Here is a 27,724-nt window from a genome sequence, read left to right as displayed (position 1 = left end):
ATGGCAGCCGGGGGAAAGGACCCTCCCCAATACCTCATCGTACGCGATGTTCCACATCAACGGGCCCAGAACGGACCCCTGCGAAACACCGCGCACGACGGGCCACCGCCTACGCACCCCCTCGGCATCGCGACAGGAGATACTCCTTCCCATGAAATAGTCCCGGATTACCCTGGACAGGTAATCCGGGACTCTGTGCGCTCATAGTCCCGCCCCTATCATGTCCCACGGGAGAGTATTAAACGCGTTGGCTATGTCCAGGGACACAGCCAACGCCACTCCCCCGTGCTGGACTATCTGTTCCGAGTGGGCCCGCAGACCATCGATCGCGTCGATGGTCGACCGGCCCGCCCGGAACCCGAACTGGGACTCGTTGAGCCCCGCAATCTGTTGCAGGTGCTCATTGAGCCGCCCCACCAATATCCTCTCCATCAGCTTACCGACCTCATCCAAAAGACAGAGAGGTCGGTAAGCCGATGGATCGTCGGGGTCCCTCCCTCTCTTCGGAAGGAGGACTAATCTCGCCTTCTTCCAAAGAGAGGGGAAGACCCCCTCCCTGAGGCACCTCGTAAAGAGGTACCTCAGGGACTCGCCAGCTTCCCCCATGACCAGGGCTCAAATCTTACCCGGAATGCCGTCCGGACCGGGAGCCTTATTCGGCTTCATCCTCCGGACAGCATCCCGCTGTCAAAGGAAATTCGTGAAAAGAGAGGGGTTTTTAGTGGGTAGGGAGTACCGAGTTGGTAATTCGACTTGGTACTCGAGTCCCACATAATTCACTGGATCGACCGGTGGGTATGCATAAAATGCATTTTCCCCTCTCTCGTAAAAAAAAAAATACAGGTGAGTGAGCGAATGAGAGAGAGAGAGAGAGAGAGAGAGAGAGACAGACAGACAGACAGACAGAGAGAGAATGTATGTGTTCGCATGTGTGTCTGTATGTGTATAGCGACCAGCTGATCGCAGCAGGCGCCCCGCGTAAGCACCCGCGTCTGATAGTGAATCGCGCCACCCTTGCCTGCCTCTTGTATTCGACCCGTCATACGTTAACTACTTCCTTTAATAATTCAAAAACTAAGCTTCGGACGAAATTTTGCCAAAGGAAAAATCGTCTTAGAATTCAGTCAAGATTATGTTTTTGCAAAAGCATAAAGTTATTTAGAATCACCCTGTATATTAAAGAATTGCAGCCTTAAAAGTATAAAAATATATATATACAAATAAATAAATGCATTTTCATTTGTTACAGAATCGAAGTTATCCACGACAAAATATAATGTGTGGGCCAGTTCATAATTGGCTTTTCCTGACGGACATCAAGTGCCATGAGATAATCCTGAATCTGCTACTGATGAACATCGATATCCTGAACATATTCGAACATACTCATAATTTCGCGAGGCATACGAGCACGAAAATAAGTTTTATAATAATAATATAAAATATTCCAAATATATTGTATTAATGGTACTTATGGTAATAATTGTGTACATATCGTATTGTATATAAATGTACCCTAGTAGAAATTCATGCAGTTTGACTGAACACTGGACCCGTTACTATCTAGTATTACTGATTTTTCTTTATATACAGAAATACTGCATAGTAACTGAACAAAATTACTTACAGCAATTTTACTGTATAATATGTGAGTAAAATCTTTACAAAATTTATAGTAAATATTATGAAAAGTTTTTGATTAGTTTTTGATCAGTTGCTTTATGCTTATATATGTACGTATGCGCGCGCACGTGTTTGCGATATATTAGGCGATTTTTGGCGTCACTGTGGTATATCAACCAAAGTATACCAGATTCTACCAGAACATTTTCGCGCGTTTGGTAGTTTGTGGTAGAGGCGTGGCTAGTCGTTTTGGTATCTAGCTGGTTGATACCACGCTACCAAAAATGAAGCAGGGTACAAGATGTTATGTACCAGAATAAGTTCCGCCTCTACCAAAAACAACCTTGGTACATGTACCAAACTATCGCCAAAAATCGCCTATTATATACATATAATATATTTCTTTTAATATTATATGTGTAAAATAAGCAAATAAAATTAGATAAAAATGTCTAAACGCGTACAAAAATATAGAGCAAAGAAAAGAAAACTTGTAGAACTAAAACAGCTTACTAATTCTGTCATAAAAGTTCCCACAAAGGTTAAAAATGACAATTGTCAAAAATTACAAGTGACAAGTAAGCAAGAAATACACGCAAATGAAAGATACGTAAGTAATAAGGAATTTTATATTACTTTTTATCTTATTTATGTTACTAATACTGATTTTATTGTTTAGAATTCAGATTATTCTGATGATATGAGTGATGAAAGAATAAGACATGAAAATCTTAACTTTGATTCAGATGAAGACTATAAAGAAAATAGTTTTGATTCAAATGAAAATTTAAATAAAAATAATTTTAATTTTAATGAAGATTTTAATGAAATAAAGGAAATACGAAAGTGGATAGTATCATACAGAATACCTCATGTACATAGCGATAAATTATTAAAAATATTAAGACACGGATTACTACCAAATCTTCCAAAATCTACAAAAACGTTATTGCACACCACATCTGCAGAGTATAAAATAGAAGAAATGGAAGATTCAGACAATTCTATAGGCGAATTTACATATTTAGGTGTTGAGCAAGGACTACAAGACTGTGTAAATGTAATTTTACATCAAAATCATCAAATAGAACTTTTATTCAACATAGATGGTATGAAACCATACAAAAGTAGTAATAAAACTCTGTGCCAATTTTATGTAAAGTTTATTTGGAATCTGATATTTACAAGCCTTTTACAGTTGCATTATATTCAGGAACACATAAGCCAAAAAGACTTGAAGAGTATTTATACAAATTTATCTGCGAAATTAATGAATTAGTAATTACTTTTCAAAGGATTAATAATTGAACAAACACATTTCTTGGTTAAGATAAAAGCCTTCATTTGTGATACTCCAGCACATTCATATTTAAAGTGCGTGAAAGGGCATATGTCATTTGATGGTTGTGAAAGATGTTATGTAAAAGTTGAAAAACATGAAAATACGACAGTATTTTTACATCTTCACTGTAAAAAACGTACTGATATAGAATTTCGTAATTTTACTGTAAATCATCACGTTGGAGTATCTGCACTTATTTATATAGAACCAAATATAAATATGATCAATCATTTCGTATTAGATCCAATGCATTTGTTTGATGAAGGAGTTATGAAGAGATTATTAGATTTTTGGCTATGTCATAAAAATGTAAAATTAAGTGTCATGGAAAGAAATGAACTTGATCGGCGAACTAATTTGATAAGAAAATGGATTCCATACGAATTTGATAGAAAATTTCGGAGCATTAAATATTTTGAAAAATATAAGGCAGCAGAATATAGATTCTTCTTGCTGTACTGTGGTCTAATTGTTTTGAAATGCATCCTTGATGACTTCAAATATAACCATTTTCTGTTATTACATGTGTCATATCGCTTATTATCTACAAGAAGAAATAATGAATTTATAAATTATGCTAGAGAATATTTAAATAGTTTTGTTTCAATTGTTAAAGACTTATATGGAAAACATTTTATTACAATAAATGTTCATAATTTACATCAGTGCTCGGAATTAGTTGCCCTTTTCAAGCCGATTTCTGAGGCGACGCCTACGATTCCCCCACTACCGTCCGAGGCTCGACGGCCGAGCCGCCGATCGCGCGCGTAACGCTATGCTTCAGGAGCGTCCGCCAAGCCGTTTCCCCAAATCGTCATTAAAATTTTCTTTGGTAAATAATTTTTTTTTTTATAAATAATTAAAAATTAAAATTTTTATTATTATAATATATTATATATATACAATTTGTTATACATACATATTGTACATACATGTATGTTATAATAATATCTTTTAAACTTTAAAATATATTATTATAGCATACATGTATGTATAATATGTATGTATAACAAATTGTATATATATAATATATTAGTAGTGATACTAGGAGGTTTCTAACTCAGGTCCTCTCAGGGGGGGTGAGGCGCGAGGGGAACCGCGGCGCGGGGGGAGTGACGTCACGCGCGGGGAAGGAGGAACTGCAGCGCTCGGTGAGTGATGTCACGTGCGGGGAAGGGGGATCCGCGGCGCGAGCGATGGACGAGGGGGTCCGCGAGGAGAAGGGGAATCCGCGGAAAGAAGACGGTGGTGTGAGAAGGATAGCGCTAGTTGTGGGAAAAGGATAGCGCTAAGTGTGTGAAGAGGACAGTGCGACAAGGATAGCGTCAACGTACGACAAGGATGACGTCAACGTGGGACAAGGACGATGCATTGTAAGGTGGCGCATAGGTCGGAGAAGGACGACACAAAGGTAAGTGAGTGAGTGATAGCGACGAGCATACGAAAGAGAGAGAACGATAACATCGCGAACAACGCGTGCGAGAGAGAACGATATTGCAAGAACAACGCGGGGAGAGAGAACGCATACGAAAGAGAGACTTATGATTAACGCGAGACTTACAACTAGCGCGAGAGAGAGAGATACCAAAGGATGGGAGCGCAAGGAAAGGTATGCAAATAATTAAATTTTTTTTTCTTTTTGTAAATTAATATATATAAAATTTATTAAGTGTGTAAATACATTTGTGTGTGTGTGTGTGTGTGTGTGTCTAATAATAGTAATATAATAATAATAATATAAAATATAAAATTTAAAATATAAAAATAAGGGTGAGGGGAGGTGATACGCCGGGCTAAGGGGGAGGCCGCTCCTGAAAGGCTAAGGGGTCGATGTGCCGGGCTGAGGGGGGCCGCTCCTGGAACAGAAAAAGACATACATTTGAATAGTTTTTTAATAATTTATTTTAGAACTTTTGATGTATTATAAATTGAAAGTTACTTACAATACTTTCCATGGCATTTTCAATTCATCGTTATACAATACAAATAATTTATATTTTGATGCAGGTTTGGATTCACATATCTGTTTATCCTCTCGTCGGCCATTCATATCATCGCGTAAACTTTAAAATCAAACATTAATTTTAAGTGTTTTAAATTTATTACACATCGATAAAAATATTTTACCTTCAACGTTTCCAATTTCCGCCGTAGTATATTCTCATGCTCATCTTCTTCCAGTTTTTCAAAATCTTCTATTAATTCGAGATTTTCACGCAGTTTATTTCCAATACATTTTACTTTAGAATTATTAGGTTCTACATTGAAACATTTACATCAATGATATTTTGCAAAATCTCGCGCATATATTTCTCGAGGTAGGAGAAATGTCCTCAACGAATTTGTGCAAGGTTTTTCCAAGCCGAGCTCTTGATGTCTTATAAACTGAACGATTGAAGTTTCCAGATTTTTCTTTGAAAGTTGTTCCCGCTCTATTCGAAGTAATTCTTCATCTTGATTAATCCGAAAACGGAAATCAGGTTTCCCATCGGATGATTCCTCCTCCATTTCTCTCTCCTCTCTCTCTCTCTCTCCATCTCATCCATTTCTCTCTCCATTTCTCTCTCCTCTCTCTTTCTCTCCATCCAATAATCATCATCATCCGTATCGTCATCGATGATAATAACGTCGTCTTCAGCCATTATACGCGACCAGCAAAACACAAGACCAACGAAACACAGAACAACGAAAGAAATAATATTATAATGCTGCAGACTCCTCTTCATTATATATCTTTTAATATTTTTTGTCTCATTCCAACTAGAGCATCACGTCTCATCTACCTCAGCATTTCTCTACATCTTTAGCGGAGCGTGTTGAGAAAAATTGTCAACTATTCTTATTCGTATGAAAGGAAAGAATTAAAATCGCAGATGAAATAAAAATAATTATTTATTGCACGCATCGTAAAGAATATCATTTACAGCGCATGTTAGTAATTCGCAATCAATTAATGATTCGCTGTTAAAGACATCACTATCGCGTATCGTTTTTACAGCATCGCATACAGTAGTAATACTGTTACGTTGTAATACAGTTTCAAATTGTTTAAATTTTTCATTCACGAGATACGTATTCTCGCATAACCAATTGTGCATATGATCGATACAATTTTCAAAATTAAATAAATGTAATAATGTTTGTGGTTTCATGTACAAAGAATTGTCACATAATGTGAGTTTTACAATTTTCGATTGATACATTTCGATCGATAAATCTCCAATCTTTAATGGGAGAGCAGTCGATTGTAGAAAACAGTCAATGTCTGCTTGCTTCTGCATCAACAAATTCCACGTTGAAAAAGGCAACACTATTTGATTGCCTCGATTATCGCCGAGAATCAGTTCCACGTACGATACAGCTCCAACGCTTATTCCAATGTCCAAATACTTGTACGACGTTGGGGTTAGAGCGTATCTTTTTCCAAGTATACGAGTCGCACGACGAGGTTGAATACTATAAAATATATATATATAAATTAGACTAATATTTAAAAAAATTTTTAACAAATAGAAAAATTTTTAAACGATCGAAACTTACGTGTCATATTTTTGCTTCTTACACGGTGGAGTTTCACCGTTTCGAATCGGAACGTAAAAATTCATATCGATTTCTTCAGCAGTGAACCTTTTACACGCGCGATTGATGTAATACTAATCGTATTAGAATTAATATCAATTCAAATAGTATCTCAAATTGTGATGTAGAGGGGATTATTGCCGACGCATCATTTTAATTTCCTCTAAAATTTTGTCGCGCCGATGTACGGCTGCGATGACATCATCCTCAGAACAAAGATTTAGCTGAATATAACAAAAATTTTCAAGCGCCGATGTACGGCTGCTCCTGATGCAATCACGTTAGATTTTTCAAATGCACGTGACAAAACGCGAAAAAAATAACTGTCAAGGTTAAAACGCACATCACCCCTAGACAAAGATTTAGCCGAATGCGCCAAAATCGAGCGCCGATGTACGACTGCTCCTGATGTAATCACGTTCGATTTTTCAAATGTGCGTGACAAAACGCGAAAAAGAAAAAATAACCTCCAAGGTTAAAATGCGCATCATCCCTAGACAAAGATTTAGCTGAATGCGTTAAAATCAAGCGCCGATGTACGGCTGCCCCTGATGCAATCACGTTAGAATCTTCAAATGTACGTGACAAAACGAGAAATTATCAAGGTTAAATTGCACACGCTATTCCGGGGAATTTTTTAAGATGAAATCATTCTAGAATGTTCGATGATAAAACAATGTATGAGACAGTATATAAATCATGATAAAGAGGCACACCCCGCCAGCAGCTAAAGTACATCAGAACAGTCATTGGAAAGCGCTTTTCGCAAGTCTGTTACAATATGGATGAGCAAATTTTGCGAGAGCAATCCACATTGATTGATTCGCTGGAAGATTACATTGTGTGGGAGCAACGATGCGATACGTACATCGAGTCGTTGGAAGAGCAAAGTCGCATCAAGCGACCGCGATTATCGATCGGAAATCGACAATCGCTGATTGCTCGGATCGCGCGCCTCGTAGGGTTGAAAAATTCGGTACGTAGACGTTTCATACACGCGGGTGCCGGATGTAGCGCGCGTCAAAATGGACTTGTGTGGCGTGAGATTGATACGGCGTTCGAGAGTCGCGTATCGACTGGTGCGGTGATAAACTATAATCACATCGAACCTCGTCAATTTCTCGAGGGCGCCAAAGACATTGTGAAAGAACATGTGAAGAACATTATGAAGAAACATTATAATGTGAAAGTGAACACAATATTTAATGGTGAATTCGTGACCGGAGATAAACGTGCCAACAAAAGTATCAATACGAGAAACTATGAACTCTTTCGCACGTCCGATTTACGCGAGTGGTACGAACGGCGCGTTATCGAGCCCACCCTAGCGTCGCTGGAAGAATTTCAAGAACGCGATAGCGGGTGGGCTTTGTCGCGAATACTAAATTTAACTGTAAATATAAATAAGTATAATCCTATGCGCGCGGGATGCCACATTAAATTGCCGCGGGAGATTATGACGAAAAGAGCGGTGATTAACGTGCAATCTAAAGACAATGCGTGTTTCGTGTGGGCAGTGGTCGCCACACTATACCCCGCTGAAAGAAAGGCGGAACGGGAATCATCGTACCCGCATTACGCGACAGTGCTGAATCTCCGGGACATTGAGTTTCCAGTGACTGTGAACCAAATAAAAAAATTTGAACTTGCCAATGACGTTTCGATCAATGTGTACAGCATCTAAGACAAGAACAGCATTGTCCCGATACGTCTTTCGCAGCAGAAGCGGGACAAGCATGTGAATCTGCTATACGTGGAAGACGGCAACAACGTAGGACATTTCGCGTGGATCAAGAACTCATCCCGGCTCGTGAGCTCGCAATTGAGCAAACACAAGAATCCAAAATATATCTGCGATCGGTAAGTTTAATTTATATTATTTGAATAATTATAGGTTATACACTTTGTTATATAAATCTTAATTAAAATTTTTCTTTTACAGATGCTTACATTATTTTAATTTGGACGCCAAGTTGCAGTCGCATACGGTCGACTGCGGAAAGATGAACGATTGCGCTATCCGATTGCCGAGCGATAAGGACAAGTGGTTATCGTTCAACAACTTTAATCGGAAGGAGCGGCTTCCATTTGTGGTCTACGCTGACTTGGAATGCGTTCTGGCCAAGACGGAGGAAGAACAGAAATTTCTGCCAGCATCACCAAGTATTTAGCATAGCTTACTATGTACATTGTTCGTACGACGAATCTTTATCGGCGTATCATTCGCGTCGCAGTGCCGATTGTATAGCATGGTTCGTTGAAGACCTCAAAAATTTAGCATTGCGTGTAAAAAGTATTTTAACTACTAATATCCCCATGGTAGATTTGACGTCCGAAGAGTGGGAGAAATTCCATAGCGCCACTCAATGCCATATATGCGAAAAACCATTCGCGGAAGACGATACACGCGTACGCGATCATTGCCATCTGACCGGGCGGTACAGAGGTCTCGCACACTCAAATTGTAATTTAAATTATAAGGAATCTTTTTGTATTCCGATAGTTTTTCACAATTTATCCGGTTACGATTCGCACTTTATTATCGAGGAAATAGCTACAGCCTTCGAAGGGAGAATCGATTTATTACCAATAACAAAAGAGAAATATATATCGTTTATCAAAAATGTTTGTATGGAAGAAGAATCGAAAACTCATGTAAAATTACGTTTTATCGATTCATTCAAATTTCTCGCATCGAGTCTCGACAAATTGGCATCATTTTTGGACAAAGACAAACTCAAAATTTTAAAATCAGAATTTCAAAATTTATCAACAGAAAATTTCAATTTGTTAACGCGAAAAGGTGTATTTCCGTACGAATACATCGATTCCGTTGACAAGTTGCAAGATACGTGTTTACCACGGCGCGAATCATTTTACAGTTCCTTGACCGGTGACACTGTATCCGAGAGCGATTACGCACACGCCGAGAACATCTGGACGCGATTCTGCATTCGGACGCTAGGCGAATATAGCGACTTATACCTCAAAATTGATGTCTTGTTATTAGCCGACATTTTCGAAAACTTTCGAGATAAATGTATCGAAAGTTACGGACTCGACCCCGCGTATTACTATACTCTCCCCGGATACACGTGGGATGCCATGTTGAAGCATACGAAAATTACGTTCGAGTTGCTTACAGATATCGACATGGTTATGTTCATCGAACGTGGTATACGCGGCGGTCTGAGTCAATGTTCCAACAGATACGCTCGTGCTAATAACAAGTACATGGAGTTGTACGATCCATCGAAACCATCATCGTACTTGATGTACTTTGATGTAAATAATTTGTACGGATGGGCAATGTGTCAACCGTTGCCTTACGCCGATTTTCGATGGGTCGATGACGTGACCAATTTTGACGTATCATCAATCGCGCTAGATTCGCCTACAGGCTATGTCCTCGAAGTCGATCTCGAGTATCCGCAACATCTTCACGATGCGCACACTGACCCATCGTTTTGCCCGACACGCGACAAACCACCTGGCAAGCGAGAGCTCAAACTGCTCGCAACGCTATACGATAAGAAGCGTTACGTGATACACTATCGCAGCAGTGTACACGTCACGGTCTTCGCGTTACAAAAATACATCGAATTTTACAGTTTTCTCAATCTCCATGGCTTCGAAATTACATAGAATTAAATACACATTTTAGAACATTAGCTAAAAATGATTTCGAAAAAAATTTATACAAATTGATGAACAATGCGGTATTTGGCAAAACGATGGAAAATGTGCGGAATCGTGTAGATGTAAAATTACTAACACACTGGGACGGGCGGTACGGCGCAGAGGCAATGATCGCAAAGCCAAATTTCCACAGCAGAAGCATCTTTTCAGAAAATTTAATAGCTGTGGAATTGCGCAAACTCGAGGTGAAATTCTACAAACCGATTTACGTTGGTATGTGTATACTCGACATATCCAAGACATGTTTGTACGAATTTCATCACGAGTATATGACGCCAATGTATCGCGACAAATGCCGGGTAATGTACACCGATACGGATAGTCTCATATATCACATTGAGTGCGCAGATGTGTATGAGAATATGAAGTGTGATATCGTCAGATTCGACACGAGTGATTATGCGGTGGATAATGCGTACGGTATACCGCTTGTAAATAAAAAGGTACCAGGCCTAATGAAGGACGAAAACAACGGCGCCATAATGACCGAATTCGTCGGGCTCAGAGCAAAGATGTACGCGTTACGAGTGAATGGGAAAAAGGACACGAAGAAAGTTAACGTTTTCGCGAGAACGATAACGTTTGACGATTACACGCGGTGTTTAAACGAAGAAATTGAAATGACGCGTCAGCAGTCGTGTATAAGATCGAAATTACATCAAGTATACACGATCAGCAAGACGAAAATTGCTCTGAGTCCGTACGATGACAAGCGGTATATCGTATCCGAAACCACCGATACGCTACCGTGGGGACATTATAGGATACCTTTGTAAATAAATGTATATTTTATTTATTATTAATTGTGTATATTTTGTACATAACCATGTATATATTTTATATATTTTATATATTATTAAATATTTATATATTAAATTATTTATATAGTTTATATGTATATTATTTTAATAAATGTTTATAATACATTATTTTTATGTATCCAAGAGTTGTGTGATTTATTCATTCCCAACCATTTTACGTATACGTCATCACCCTTTTCCCGCAAAATTTTTTCCACGAGATATACGTCGGGATTAGCGACGCGTTGTAACTCGTATTCGTAGAATCCTCCAGCGACGGGATTTCCACGCGATTCTTTGAATATGAATGTCGCGGGATTATTCGATTGTCCAATTTGGCATAAAACCTTTTTCAAAGATGATCTTGTCTTTACTTACGCGTACCGAATCATCTACTTTGAATCATATCTTTTTTATCGTATGATTTGGTTCGTAAAGCATATTTAATAGTTTATCTAAGATGCGGGAGTGACATCGACAAGTCTCATACCGATAGTGTGATGTTTCGTATACAATACATAATTTTTATATATCCAAGAGTAGAAAGATTTATCCATTCCTAAATATTTTACGTAAACGCCTGATATTACATTTCAATACTACTACATTGCGGTACATGATAAAACATTTTAAATATTTAATAGATAATTGAATATAGATTTGCGTTGATAGTCGCTTGATAGCCGTTCGATATCCGTTCAATTGCCGTTCAACGGTCGTTCATTTCCGTTCGACAGCCGTTCGATAGCCGTTCAATTGCCGTTCAACGGTCGTTCATTTTCGTTCGACAGCCGTTCGATAGCCGTTCAACGGTCGTTCATTTTCGTTCGACAGCCGTTCGATAGCCGTTCAACGGTCGTTCATTTCCGTTCGTTAACCGTTCGACAGTCGTTCATTTCCGTTCGATAGCCGTTGAATTGCCGTTCAACGGTCGTTCATTTCCGTTCGACAGCTGTTCGATAACCGTTCAATTGCCGTTCAAAGGTCGTTCATTTCCATTCGATAGCCGTTCAATTACCGTTCAACGGTCGTTCATTTCCGTTCGACAGCCGTTCGATAGCCGTTCAATTGCCGTTCAACGGTCGTTCATTTCCGTTCGACAGCCGTTCGATAGCCGTTCAATTGCCGTTCAACGGTCGTTCATTTCCGTTCGACAACCGTTCGATAGCCGTTCAATTGCCGTTCAACGGTCGTTCATTTCTGTTCGACAGCTGTTCGATAGCCGTTCAATTGCCGTTCAACGGTCGTTCATTTTCGTTCAACAGCCGTTCGATAGGCGTTCAACGGTCGTTCATTTCCGTTCGATAACCGTTCGACAGTCGTTCATTTCCGTTCGATAGCCGTTCAACGGTCGTCCGATAGCCGTTCGACAGCTGTTCATTTCTGTTGAACGGCTATCGAACGGAAATGAACGACTGTCGAACGGTTATCGAACGGAAATGAACGACCGTTGAACGGCTATCGAACGGCTGTCGAACGAAAATGAACGACCGTTGAACGGCAATTGAACGGCTATCGAACGGCTGTCGAACGGAAATGAACGACCGTTGAACGGCAATTGAACGGATATCGAACGGCTATCAAGCGACTATCAACGCAAATCTATATTCAATTATCTATTAAATATTTAAAATGTTTTATCATGTACCGCAATGTAGTAGTATTGAAATGTAATATCAGGCGTTTACGTAAAATGTTTAGGAATGGATAAATCGTTCTACTCTTGGATATATAAAAATTATGTATTGTATACATCACACTATCGGTATGAGACTTGTCGATGTCACTCCCGCATCTTAGATAAACTTTTAAATATGCTTTACGAACCAAATCATACGATAAAAAAGATATAATTCAAAGTAGATGATTCGGTACGCGTAAGTAAAGACAAGATCATCTTTGAAAAAGGTTTTATGCCAAATTGGACGATCGAATAATCCCGCGACATTCATATTCAAAAGAATCGCGTGGAAATCCCGTCGCTGGAGGATTCTACGAATACGAGTTACAACGCGTCGCTAATCCCGACGTATATCTCGTGGAAAAAATTTTGCGGGAAAAGGGTGATGACATATACGTAAAATGGTTGGGAATGAATAAATCACACAACTCTTGGATACATAAAAATAATGTATTATAAACATTTATTAAAATAATATACATATAAACTATATAAATAATTTAATATATAAATATTTAATAATATATAAAATATATAAAATATATACATGGTTATGTACAAAATATACACAATTAATAATAAATAAAATATACATTTATTTACAAAGGTATCCTATAATGTCCCCACGGTAGCGTATCGGTGGTTTCGGGTACGATATACCGCTTGTCATCGTACGGACTCAGAGCAATTTTCGTCTCGTTGATCGTGTATACTTGATGTAATTTCGATCTTATACACGACTGCTGACGCGTCATTTCAATTTCTTCGTTTAAACACCGCGTGTAATCGTCAAACGTTATCGTTCTCGCGAAAACGTTAACTTTCTTCGTGTCCTTTTTCCCATTCACTCGTAACGCGTACATCTTTGCTCTGAGCCCGACGAATTCGGTCATTATGGCGCCGTTGTTTTCGTCCTTCATTAGGCCTGGTACCTTTTTATTTACAAGCGGTATACCGTACGCATTATCCACCGCATAATCACTCGTGTCGAATCTGACGATATCACACTTCATATTCTCATACACATCTGCGCACTCAATGTGATATATGAGACTATCCGTATCGGTGTACATTACCCGGCATTTGTCGCGATACATTGGCGTCATATACTCGTGATGAAATTCGTACAAACATGTCTTGGATATGTCGAGTATACACATACCAACGTAAATCGGTTTGTAGAATTTCACCTCGAGTTTGCGCAATTCCACAGCTATTAAATTTTCTGAAAAGATGCTTCTGCTGTGGAAATTTGGCTTTGCGATCATTGCCTCTGCGCCGTACCGCCCGTCCCAGTGTGTTAGTAATTTTACATCTACACGATTCCGCACATTTTCCATCGTTTTGCCAAATACCGCATTGTTCATCAATTTGTATAAATTTTTTTCGAAATCATTTTTAGCCAATGTTCTAAAATGTGTATTTAATTCTATGTAATTTCGAAGCCATGCAGATTGAGAAAACTGTAAAATTCGATGTATTTTTGTAACGCGAAGACCGTGACGTGTACACTGCTGCGATAGTGTATCACGTAACGCTTCTTATCGTATAGCGTTGCGAGCAGTTTGAGCTCTCGCTTGCCAGGTGGTTTGTCGCGTGTCGGGCAAAACGATAGGTCAGTGTGCGCATCGTGAAGATGTTGCGGATACTCGAGATCGACTTCGAGGACATAGCCTGTAGGCGAATCTAGCGCGATTGATGATACGTCAAAATTGGTCACGTCATCGACCCATCGAAAATCGGCGTAAGGCAACGGTTGACACATTGCCCATCCGTACAAATTATTTACATCAAAGTACATCAAGTACGATGATGGTTTCGATGGATCGTACAACTCCATGTACTTGTTATTAGCACGAGCGTATCTGTTGGAACATTGACTCAGACCGCCGCGTATACCACGTTCGATGAACATAACCATGTCGATATCTGTAAGCAACTCGAACGTAATTTTCGTATGCTTCAACATGGCATCCCACGTGTATCCGGGGAGAGTATAGTAATACGCGGGGTCGAGTCCGTAACTTTCGATACATTTATCTCGAAAGTTTTCGAAAATGTCGGCTAATAACAAAACATCAATTTTGAGGTACAAGTCGCTATATTCGCCTAGCGTCCGAATGGAGAATCGCGTCCAGATGTTCTCGGCGTGCGCGTAATCGCTCTCGGATACAGTGTCACCGGTCAAGGAACTGTAAAATGATTCGCACGGTGGTAAACACGTATCTCGCAACTTGTCAACGGAATCGATGTATTCGTACGGAAATATACCTTTTCGCGTTAACAAATTGAAATTTTCTGTTGATAAATTTTGAAATTCTGATTTAAAATTTTGAGTTTGTCTTTGTCCAAAAATGATGCCAATTTGTCGAGACTCGATGCGAGAAATTTGAATGAATTGATAAAACGTAATTTTACATGAGTTTTCGATTCTTCTTCCATACAAACATTTTTGGTAAACGATATATATTTCTCTTTTGTTATTGGTAATAAATCGATTCTCCCTTCGAACGCTGTAGCTATTTCCTCGATAATAAAGTGCGAATCGTAACCGGATAAATTGTGAAAAACTATCGGAATACAAAAAGATTCCTTATAATTTAAATTACAATTTGAGTGTGCGAGACCTCTGTACCGCCCGGTCAGATGGCAATGATCGCGTACGCGTGTATCGTCTTCCGCGAATGGTTTTTCGCATATATGGCATTGAGTAGCGCTATGGAATTTCTCCCACTCTTCGGACGTCAAATCTACCATGGGGACATTAGTAGTTAAAATACTTTTTACACGCAATGCTAAATTTTTGAGGTCTTCAATGAACCATGCTATACAATCGGCACAGCGACGCGAATGATACGCCGATAAAGATTCGTCGTACGAACAATGTACATAGTAAACTATGCTAAATACTTGGTGATGCTGGCACAAATTTCGCTGTTCTTCCTCCGTCTTGGCCAGAACGCATTCCATGTCTGCGTAGACCACAAATGGAAGCCGCTCCTTCCGATTAAAGTTGTTGAACGATAACCACTTGTCCTTATCGCTCGGCAATCGGATAGCGCAATCGTTCATCTTTCCGCAGTCGACCGTATGCGACTGCAACTTGGCGTCCAAATTAAAATAATGTAAGCATCTGTAAAAGAAAAATTTTAATTAAGATTTATATAACAAAGTGTATAATCTATAATTATTCAAATAATATAAATTAAACTTACCGATCGCAGATATATTTTGGATTCTTGTGTTTGCTCAATTGCGAGCTCACGAGCCGGGATGAGTTCTTGATCCACGCGAAATGTCCTACGTTGTTGCCGTCTTCCACATATAGCAGATTCACATGCTTGTCCCGCTTCTGCTGCGAAAGACGTATCGGGACAATGCTGTTCTTGTCTTAGATGCTGTACACATTGATCGAAACGTCATTGGCAAGTTCAAATTTTTTTATTTGGTTCACAGTCACTGGAAACTCAATGTCCCGGAGATTCAGCACTGTCGCGTAATGCGGGTACGATGATTCCCGTTCCGCCTTTCTTTCAGCGGGGTATAGTGTGGCGACCACTGCCCACACGAAACACGCATTGTCTTTAGATTGCACGTTAATCACCGCTCTTTTCGTCATAATCTCCCGCGGCAATTTAATGTGGCATCCCGCGCGCATAGGATGATACTTATTTATATTTACAGTTAAATTTAGTATTCGCGACAAAGCCCACCCGCTATCGCGTTCTTGAAATTCTTCCAGCGACGCTAGGGTGGGCTCGATAACGCGCCGTTCGTACCACTCGCGTAAATCGGACGTGCGAAAGAGTTCATAGTTTCTCGTATTGATACTTTTGTTGGCACGTTTATCTCCGGTCACGAATTCACCATTAAATATTGTGTTCACTTTCACATTATAATGTTTCTTCATAATGTTCTTCACATGTTCTTTCACAATGTCTTTGGCGTCCTCGAGAAATTGACGAGGTTCGATGTGATTATAGTTTATCACCGCACCAGTCGATACGCGACTCTCGAACGCCGTATCAATCTCACGCCACACAAGTCCATTTTGACACGCGCTACATCCGGCACCCGCGTGTATGAAACGTCTACGTACCGAATTTTTCAACCCTACGAGACGCGCGATCCGAGCAATCAGCGATTGTCGATTTCCGATCGATAATCGCGGTCGCTTGATGCGACTTTGCTCTTCCAACTACTCGATGTACGTATCGCATCGTTGCTCCCACACAATGTAATCTTCCAGCGAATCAATCAATGTGGATTGCTCTCGCAAAATTTGCTCATCCATATTGTAACAGATTTGCGAAAAGCGCTTTCCAATGAGCTGTTCTGATGTACTTTAGGTACTGGCGGGGTGTGCCTCTTTATCATGATTTATATACTGTCTCATACATTGTTTTATCATCGAACATTCTAGAATGATTTCATCTTAAAAAATTCCCCGGAATAGCGTGTGCAATTTAACCTTGATTTCGCGTTTTGTCACGTACATTTGAAGATTCTAACGTGATTGCATCAGGGGCAGCCGTACATCGGTGCTTGATTTTAACGTATTCAGCTAAATCTTTGTCTAGGGATGATGCGCATTTTAACCTTGGAGGTTATTTTTTCTTTTTCGCGTTTTGTCACGCACATTTGAAAAATCGAACGTGATTACATCAGGAGCAGTCGTACATCGGCGCTCGATTTTAGCGCATTCGGCTAAATCTTTGTCTAGGGGTGATGTGCGTTTTAACCTTGACAGTTATTTTTTTCGCATTTTGTCACGTGCATTTGAAAAATCTAACGTGATTGCATCAGGAGCAGCCGTACATCGGCGCTTGAAAATTTTTGTTATATTCAGCTAAATCTTTGTTCTGAGGATGATGTCATCGCAGCCGTACATCGGCGCGACAAAATTTTAGAGGAAATTAAAATGATGCGTCGGCAATAATCCCCTCTACATCACAATTTGAGATACTATTTGAATTGATATTAATTCTAATACGATTAGTATTACATCAATCGCGCGTGTAAAAGGTTCACGGCTGAAGAAATCGATATGAATTTTTACGTTCCGATTCGAAACTGTGAAACTCCACCGTGTAAGAAGCAAAAATATGACACGTAAGTTTCGATCGTTTAAAAATTTTCTATTTGTTAAAAATTTTTTTAAATATTAGTCTAATTTATATATATATATTTTATAGTATTCAACCTCGTCGTGCGACTCGTATACTTGGAAAAAGATACGCTCTAACCCCAACGTCGTACAAGTATTTGGACATTGGAATAAGCGTTGGAGCTGTATCGTACGTGGAACTGATTCTCGGCGATAATCGAGGCAATCAAATAGTGTTGCCTTTTTCAACGTGGAATTTGTTGATGCAGAAGCAAGCAGACATTGACTGTTTTCTACAATCGACTGCTCTCCCATTAAAGATTGGAGATTTATCGATCGAAATGTATCAATCGAAAATTGTAAAACTCACATTATGTGACAATTCTTTGTACATGAAACCACAAACATTATTACATTTATTTAATTTTGAAAATTGTATCGATCATATGCACAATTGGTTATGCGAGAATACGTATCTCGTGAATGAAAAATTTAAACAATTTGAAACTGTATTACAACGTAACAGTATTACTACTGTATGCGATGCTGTAAAAACGATACGCGATAGTGATGTCTTTAACAGCGAATCATTAATTGATTGCGAATTACTAACATGCGCTGTAAATGATATTCTTTACGATGCGTGCAATAAATAATTATTTTTATTCCATCTGCGATTTTAATTCTTTCCTTTCATACGAATAAGAATAGTTGACAATTTTTCTCAACACGCTCCGCTAAAGATGTAGAGAAATGCTGAGGTAGATGAGACGTGATGCTCTAGTTGGAATGAGACAAAAGATATTAAAAGATATATAATGAAGAGGAGTCTGCAGCATTATAATATTATTTCTTTCGTTGTTCTGTGTTTCGTTGGTCTTGTGTTTTGCTGGTCACGTATAATGGCTGAAGACGACGTTATTATCATCGATGACGATACGGATGATGATGATTATTGGATGGAGAGAAAGAGAGAGGAGAGAGAAATGGAGAGAGAAATGGATGAGATGGAGAGAGAGAGAGAGGAGAGAGAAATGGAGGAGGAATCATCCGATGGGAAACCTGATTTCCGTTTTCGGATTAGTCAAGATGAAGAATTACTTCGAATAGAGCGGGAACAACTTTCAAAGAAGAATCTGGAAACTTCAATCGTTCAGTTTATAAGACATCAAGAGCTCGGGTTGGAAAAACCTCGCACAAATTCGTTGAGGACATTTCTCCTAGCTCGAGAAATATGTGCGCGAGATTTTGCAAAATATCATGGATGTAAATGTTTCAATATAGAACCTAATAATTCTAAAGTAAAATGTATTGGAAATAAACTGCGTGAAAATCTCGAATTAATAGAAGATTTTGAAAAACTGGAAGAAGATGAGCATGAGAATATACTACGGCGGAAATTGGAAACGTTGAAGGTAAAATATTTTTGTCGATGTGTAATAAATTTAAAACACTTAAAATTAATATGTTTGATTTTAAAGTTTACGCGATGATATGAATGGCCGACGAGAGGATAAACAGATATGTGAATCCAAACCTGCATCAAAATATAAATTGTGTTTATTGTATAACGATGAATGGAAAATGCCATGGAAAGTATTGTAGTAAGTAACTTCCAATTTATAATACATCAAAAGTTCTCAAATAAATTATTAAAAAACTATTCAAATGTATGCCTTTTCTGTTCCAGGAGCGGCCCCCCTCAGCCCGGCACATCGACCCCTTAGCCTTCCAGGAGCGGCCTCCCCCTTAGCTCGGCGTATCACCCCCCCCTCACCCTTATTTTTATATTTTAAATTTTATATTTTATATTATTATTATTATATTACTATTATTAGACACACACACACACACAAATGTATTTACACACTTAATAAATTTTATATATTTTAATTTACAAAAAGAAAAAAAATCTAATTATTTGCATACCTCTCCTTGCGGTCTCATCCTTTGGTATCCCTCTCTCTCTCGCGCTAGTTGTAAGTCTCGCGTTAATCATAAGTCTCTCTTTCGTATGCGTTCTCTCTCACTCGCGTTGTTCTTGCAATATCGTTCTCTCTCGCACGCGTTGTCTTGCGCTATTATCGTCCTCTCTCTTTCGTATGCTCGTCGCTATCACTCACTCACTTACCTTTGCGTCGTCCTTCTCCCACCTATGCGCCATCTTACAATGCATCGTCCTTGTCCCACGTTGACGTCATCCTTGTCGTACGTTGACGCTATCCTTGTCGCACTGTCCTCTTCACACACTTAGCGCTATCCTTTTCCCACAACTAGCGCTATCCTTCTCATACCACCGTCTTCTTTCCGCGGATCCGCCTTCTCCTAGCGGACCCCCTCGTCCATCGGTCGCGCCGCGGATCCGCCCTACCCGCGCGGACCCCCTCGTCCATCGCTCGCGCCGCGGATCCTCCTTCCCCGCACGTGACGTCACTCGCTGAGCGCTGCAGTTCCTCCTTCCCCGCGCGTGACGTCACTCCCCCGCGCTGCGGTTCCCCTCGCGCCTCACCCCCCCCCTGAGAGGACCTGAGTTAGAAACCTCCTAGTATCGCTACTTATATTATATAATAATAAAAATTTTAATATTTAATTATTTATAAAAAGAAAAATGATTTACCAAAGAAAATTTTAATGACGATTTGGCGAAACGGCTTGGCGGACGCTTCTGAAGCATAGCGTTACGCGCGCGATCGGCGGCTCGGCCGTCGAGCCTCGGACGGTAGTGGGGGAACCGTAGGCGTCGCCTCAGAAATCGGCTTGAAAAGGGCAACTAATTCCGAGCACTGATTTACATCATATCGTAGATGATGTTGAAATTATGAATTGTCCTATAAATTTAATAAGTGCATATAGTTTTGAATCCCATCTTGGAAGAATAAAGAATATTATACATTCTCCTCATCACACTGTTCACAATTCTGTCGCCGAGAGTATGAAAGAAAACTTCATGCAAAAAAATGTATCACTTTGCCTCAAGAGCAAGAAATTATAAGTAAAAATTCTAAAGACATTCTGCAAATAAAATATAAACAATATTTATTAACACCAAAATGTCCCAATAATATGATACTTTTAAATAATGGGACTGTTATTGAAATAAACAAAATATTTTTGAAAAATAATAATATTTACTGTAATGCAAAAAAATATGATAAAATTAATACCTTGTATAATTATTCTTGCGATTCTACTCAATTATATATATTTGAAATTATGCAAAACGTTAGAAGGCAGAATATTAATATATATGTAAATGAAATCAAATACAAGTTAGTAAGAATGGAAACAAATTTCAAAATAGATGAAGTGACTAAAATATTTGTTATGCAATTATTATAAACAATTCAACTCGAAAATTGTTAGCAAAATAGAAAATTTACCGATTTAATGTACAAATCAATTGTATTATATATATGTTTTTTAACCATCCATATAGAATATATACTAACTTTGAAATCTAAAAGGTTTATAATTTTGCATTTTTTGCACACTTATGTAAATAGGACCATCTTTTTTTAAATCCTCATTTTTAAAAATTTATTTTGCTTAATAGTGGTTTCTGCTTCTTTTTTAATTAAAGTGGCATTATTATTAGATTCCAATAAAAACATGTTCTTCTTTTTCTAAGCATGCAACTTTGTCCACTGCTTCTTAATATGTTTCTGTTAGAAATGTATTATATTTATTTAATCCATTTGTTTGATAAAAAAAACACATGGATATACATATAATAGAAATAAATACACACTTACTGGCATATTCTTCTAAAATTACAGAATAAACAGGCCATTCTTCCAATGGATACTAAATATTTTTTATTATAATGTATGTATATGTAGACTTAGAAATCATGTAAAACATTTCTTAATGAAAATTAATCCATCCGAAAAATAGAAACTTTTTGCATTGTCTATATCTAGAAAGAAAAAATATATATCTGACAAAAATCATTAAATGTTAATGCAAAATGTGCTAATAATAGATAATTACTTATCCAGATAGCCAAGCTTGATATGACATATTCAGCAAACAAATGCTTTTACCATCCGTTTTTAATAATAAAGAAAAAAAAGAATTAGTCTTTTGAAATAGATTTAATGTGGAAAAAAATATTAGAATTTAAAAATTATGACGACGAGAAAATGTTACTAAATTTAGAGTCATTAGTCGAAACAGTCCTTTCTTTTCCACATTCAAATGCAGAAGCCGAACGAATTTTTTCTATTGTTAATGATGTTAAAAATGAAAAAAGAAATCGATTATCAAACAAGACTGTTTCCGCGATATGTACAATAAGATCAAGTTTTCAAGGCATTAATTGTACTAATTTTGATGTAGATTCCGAACATTTAAAACTACACAATCCGCAAAATTTATATGCAAAACCAGGCAATTCATGTGATGGTTCTTAATATACTTTTATTTTTTATTATGTTTTTTATATTATTTTTTTCATATAATTAATTTTATACATCTAACCATAATGACTCTCTTTGTACATGCTGTTATGTTTTCAGATTTTATTTTATTTTGTTGTATTGGACTTACGTTAGATATTAGATTCAGATTTTATTTTATTTTTTATTATTAACAATATGATAACATGTTTATTTTAACTGTAATATTTTAACTGTGATATTATATTTGTGTTTCAGTACCTAATATTTGTTCAATTTTTAGTTTTAATTTCAGATTTTAATTTTATATTTATATTTTATTATTGTCAGTATTATTTAATAATTAAGAAATTTTTTGTTGTTATATGAATACTGGTAAGGTTTTTGGCAGTTTTCCTTACCCTTGCAACAAATGTTGGTATTCTTTGAGATGTCTGCCAAATAAAATATTTTTGTTTTATTTTGTAAATAGAGTGTGTTATTTAAAGAATATATAACCTTTTCCTCTTTCCTTTTATCCTTTATAATAATTAATATGTATAAAATAATTAAATTATATATATATATATATATATATATATATATATAACGTGTCTTTATACACACATACATATTTTTATCTATAATTTTTTCATACGTTTTTATATAGCTGGGTAACGGTGCCCTTTTTTATTAGTATAAGGTACTTCACTGACAGCGTATTGCCGCACATGCGCGTAGAGGGAATCCTTAATCGGAACACTGCGATTCACCGTCAGACGCGGGGCGCCTGCTGCGATCAGCTGGTCGCTATACAGGGTGATTCAGAACAAACGTTTGTCTTTAAAAAAATAAATTGTCGAGTCTATTCTAAGACGATTTTCCCTTTACCAAAATTGTCTACGAGGCTTAGTTTTTAAATTATTAAATAAAATAATTTGCGAATTACGGAACGAGTACAAGAGGTAGACAGGGACGGTGCAACTCACCGTCCGATACAGGCGATCATGTGGGGCGCTCGACGCGATCAGCTGATTGCTGCACATGATGAGTGTAACAATCAGTGTGTGTGTGTGTGTGTGTGTGTGGTGTATTTATGCACGCGTATCCACACATGCACCGTACTCTCTCTCTTTCTCTCTCTCTCTCCCTCCCTCTTTCTCTCTCACTCTCTCACTCACTCACTCACTCACTTATTCTTACCTTAATAATGAGATTCTTCATACTGCTGATAAATAGCAGTGCCCAGTGTGTTGCACGATAATAATCGTCGTCGACGAGACGTCGTTTCTTCAACACGCAGTCTGACACAAATAAGCGAAGTTTTTTCTTTCATCACTTTCGACACTTTTACAAATTTACTCGCGCACTTAATCACTCACGATTGATAAAAGGAGGAATTTACCAACGGTTACGGTACAAATTTAATAAACGGTTAACGCATTTAATTATTAATTACACACTCGATTAAAGAAAGGCGTTAACAGAACGCGACACTCGATGCAAAGCGCGCGATGCGACGACCGACGACAAGCAGGTCAGGTTAGTACTAGCGCCTCTAGCGCTGCCAAACATAAACGTGTAGCATTACGCGCTTTGCATCGAGTATCGCGTTCTGTTAACGCGTTTCTTTAATCGAGTGTGTAATTAATAATTAAATGCGTTAACCGTTTATTAAATTCGTACCATAACCGTTGGTAAATTCCTTCTTTTATCAATCGTGAGTGATTAAGTGCGCGAGTAAATTTGTAAAAGTGTCGAAAGTGATGAAAGAAAAAACTTCGCTTATTTGACGATGTGTCAGACTGCGTGTTGAAGAAACGACGTCTCGTCGACGACGATTATTATCGTGCAACACACTGGGCGCTGCTATTTATCAGCAGTATGAAGAATCTCATTATTAAGGTAAGAATAAGTGAGTGAGTGAGTGAGTGAGAGAGTGAGAGAAAAAGAGGGAGAGAGAGAGAGAGAAAGAGAGAGAGTACGGTGCATGTGTGGATACGCGTGCATAAATACACCCCACACACACACACACACACACACACACACTGATTGTTACACTCATCGTGTGCAGCAATCAGCTGATCGCGTCGAGCGCCCCACATGATCGCCTGTATCGGACGGTGAGTTGCGCCGTCCCTGTCTACCTCTTGTACTCGTTCCGTAATTCGCAAACTATTTTATTTAATAATTTAAAAACTAAGCCTCGTAGACAATTTTGATAAAGGGAAAATCGTCTTAGAATAGACTCGACAATTTATTTTTTTAAAGACAAACGTTTGTTCTGAATCACCCTGTATATGATATACACACTTGCGAATACATAGATTTTCTCTCTCTCTCTCTCTCTCTCTGCCTCTCTCTCTCTCTGCCTCTCTCTCCCTTCCTCACTCTTTCTCTCATTTGCTCACTCACTTGTAGTCATTATTACTGTTACTTTAATTATTATTTAGGATAAACTTCCGAAAACCGATCACCTCCGATTTGAATGAAATTTTGTAAAAAGCTTCCTTTTAGCTTAAAATACAAGCCTGTAAAAAGAATTTTGGCGACTCCTACAAAAAGTCATTTTTTTAAAGAAAATGAAAAATATAATAATAAGGGAAATATATATAATAATAGATAAGATTAGAATATATACACAAAAAAATACTAAACAAAGCTTTATTAGCTTACTAGTTAACGTTACTTCTTTGAACGATACATACGTATTCAGCACAAATCGAAACGTAGACCACGAGTAACGGCTAGCAAAAAATGTAAACAAATCGTAATAAATGTAAACAAGGTCGCGCAACAAGCCAAATACACACACGGGGGAGGTGCAAGGGGGAGCCTTTGGTCCCCCCTCCCGCACCCACCCCGTCCCCCTCGCTTCGCGTGGAAAGTTACAAATTCATGTGGAATCTCGCTTTTAAAAAAATGACTTTTTTGTAGCAGTCGCTAAAATTCCTTTTACAGGCTTGTATTTTAAGCTAAAAGGAAGCTTTCTACAAAATTTCATTCAAATCGGAGGTAATCGGTTTTCGGAAGTACACCCATTATTTATTTTTTATTATTATTTATTCTTTTGTTTTAATTATTAAAAAAAACTACAATTTAAAAAAATAATAAAATGATTTGTAAAACTATGATTATGGTTGCTAGCAAGAACAAGGATAATAGTCAATTCTTGTCTGGCATTATCCTTCAATAATAGTCATCTGTGTACGCAGTATATTGGTGTTTGTACCAACACAGACATTACATACATATGAAATACAAGAGAGAGACAAAGATAGAGCAATAATCTCTTCTTGTCAAACCGCCAGTATGTTATCACGGAAATTTCCCCAGACATATGTTAGATAGGGTGACACCCAATTGACTACGTCGCCAATTGGCCAATTCAAAATAGGCCTCTCTGATTGGTCAATCGTTGCTGGTTACCCTAGGTACAGGTCGATATAATTGGCTGTGGTCAATCGCAACGTGGTCAAACGAGGCATTCCCTGTTAGATATAAATCTAGTAATATTCGTAAATCCATTATTTCTCCTGGAAAAAATGATATTTTTCCATGAATTTTTTTAAATATATTCCTTATAGAATTATACACGGTGCGACAGTCAGATTTTGCATTTTGGCTCTTAACAATTTATAATAAATAAAATACGCGAATTCGTATCTAGCTGCACCTGATCTGCTACTAGCTGCACGTCTCTCTAATCTAGTAATATTCGTAAACCCATTATTTCTTCTTGAAGAAATGATATTTTTCCATAAATATTTTTTCTAGTACATTCCTTATAAAATTATGTACGGTGCGACAGAGCCAGATTTTGCATTTTGGCTCTTAAAAATTTTATTTATTTATTTATTTATCCAGTAAAGATAGGGATGTATGTGGGAGGAGGTCGGACGTGTCTATACGCCCATTTGATTAACGCGCGACAGAATCCATTCGTGGCAATGGCATCGACGCATATCCTGTGGAGAGAGCATTCATACATTTTTCAGCCCAACGAATAATTACTAGAAAACAATATTCGCAGACTAGAAAAATATGTGAGGCGCAAGTGGCTGGATCGGGAATCGAACCCGAGTCTTTCGCTTTTCGGGCAACTGCTCTAGACCACTATTAATAAATAAAATACGCGAACTCGTACCTAGCTGCACCTGATCCGCTACTAAGTGCGCATCTTTTACATTTATTAGCAATTTTATTATTTAATTTTGATATTTTATCCAAAAAATCGCTCTGTGGCACCTTGCAGACGATCCTCCTGATTACGAATATCATAATTTTAATATGATTCTCCCTATATTTTGGCCAAAATAATGGGTTTACGAATTTGTAGTTCCCGGCTCTCCGCGAGAGGTCTCCACCGTCTCTCCAGCCGACCCTTAAATGGGACAAGTGAGGGTCGGCAGTTAGCAGTCCATAGATATATAATCAAAGGATATAACAAATTAAAGGAAGTAGGTAAGGAGAAGGAGAGAAAAAAGGAAGGAGAGGGAAGGGGCGGTTTTTTTCTTTAAGGGTCGGCTGGAGGGACGGTGAAGACCTCTCACGGAGAGTCGGGAACTACCAATTCGTAAAAGCATTATTTTAGCCAAAATACAAAGAGAATTGTATAAAAATTATGATATTTGTAAGCAGCAGGATCATTTCTAGCCACAGTCATGTTTTGGAAAAAAGATAAAAAAAATTTTCAAGTTGCGTGCAGAACTATGCAGCTACTCGCGGGTCAGATGCAGTTAGGTATCGTCCGTGTATTTTATTTATTATAAATTTTTAAGAGCCAAAATGCAAAATCCGACTTTGTGGCGAGCTAAGTAATTCTACAAAGAATATATTTAAAAAAATTTATGGAAAAATCTCATTTCTTCGAGGAGAAAAAATGTGTTTACGAATATTACTAGATTTATCTAAGGAACAGTTCATGGGGAAATTTCCGTGATAATATACTGGCGGCATGACAAGGAGAGATTATTGCTCTTTGTCTCTCTTGCATTTCATATGTATGTAATGTCTGTGTTTATACAAACACCAATATATTGCACACACAGCTATTGAAAGATAATGCCAGACAAAAATCGGCTATTATTTTTCTTGTTCCTGCAGCATTGATGAAGCAACAAGGATAATGATAATTATTGTCTGACATCTTCCAATAATCGTATTCATAATGTAATACATTTTATTATGAATATTGAATTATAGAATATATATAGTCAGTTCCTAGATAACATTTTCTCTTAGCAGTTAGATAAATAAATAAAAAATAAAGTGTATAATTTATTAAACATTTGCTGCATAAATACTGATAGTGTGATACCACACATATAAGTAATACATAATGAATATATAAATATTATTAATATTGAGTACAAGATATTTAATCTGTAACATTAGAAATTAAGTTTGAACCAATATAAATTATTAAATTAAAAGTCAATTTTGTTCAACAATTATTTTATAATATATTTTATTATAAAAATTATTACATTTTTAACAAACGTACAATATGACACG

General features: G+C 37.7%; 1 pseudogene; it reads left to right on the top strand.

The window, feature by feature from the left end:
- On the top strand, window positions 1–27,336 carry LOC145973279 (uncharacterized; annotated as a pseudogene).
- Window positions 27,337–27,724: the final 388 nt, after the last annotated feature.

Source organism: Camponotus vicinus, unplaced genomic scaffold (genome assembly GCF_025532165.1).
Source record: "Camponotus vicinus isolate PSW18456_S1 unplaced genomic scaffold, iyCamVici1.0 SCAF_6, whole genome shotgun sequence".
In the NCBI taxonomy this organism is placed as follows: domain Eukaryota; kingdom Metazoa; phylum Arthropoda; class Insecta; order Hymenoptera; family Formicidae; genus Camponotus; species Camponotus vicinus.
Note: the sequence above shows the minus strand (reverse complement) of the source record. Positions and strands in the feature narration are given on the sequence as shown.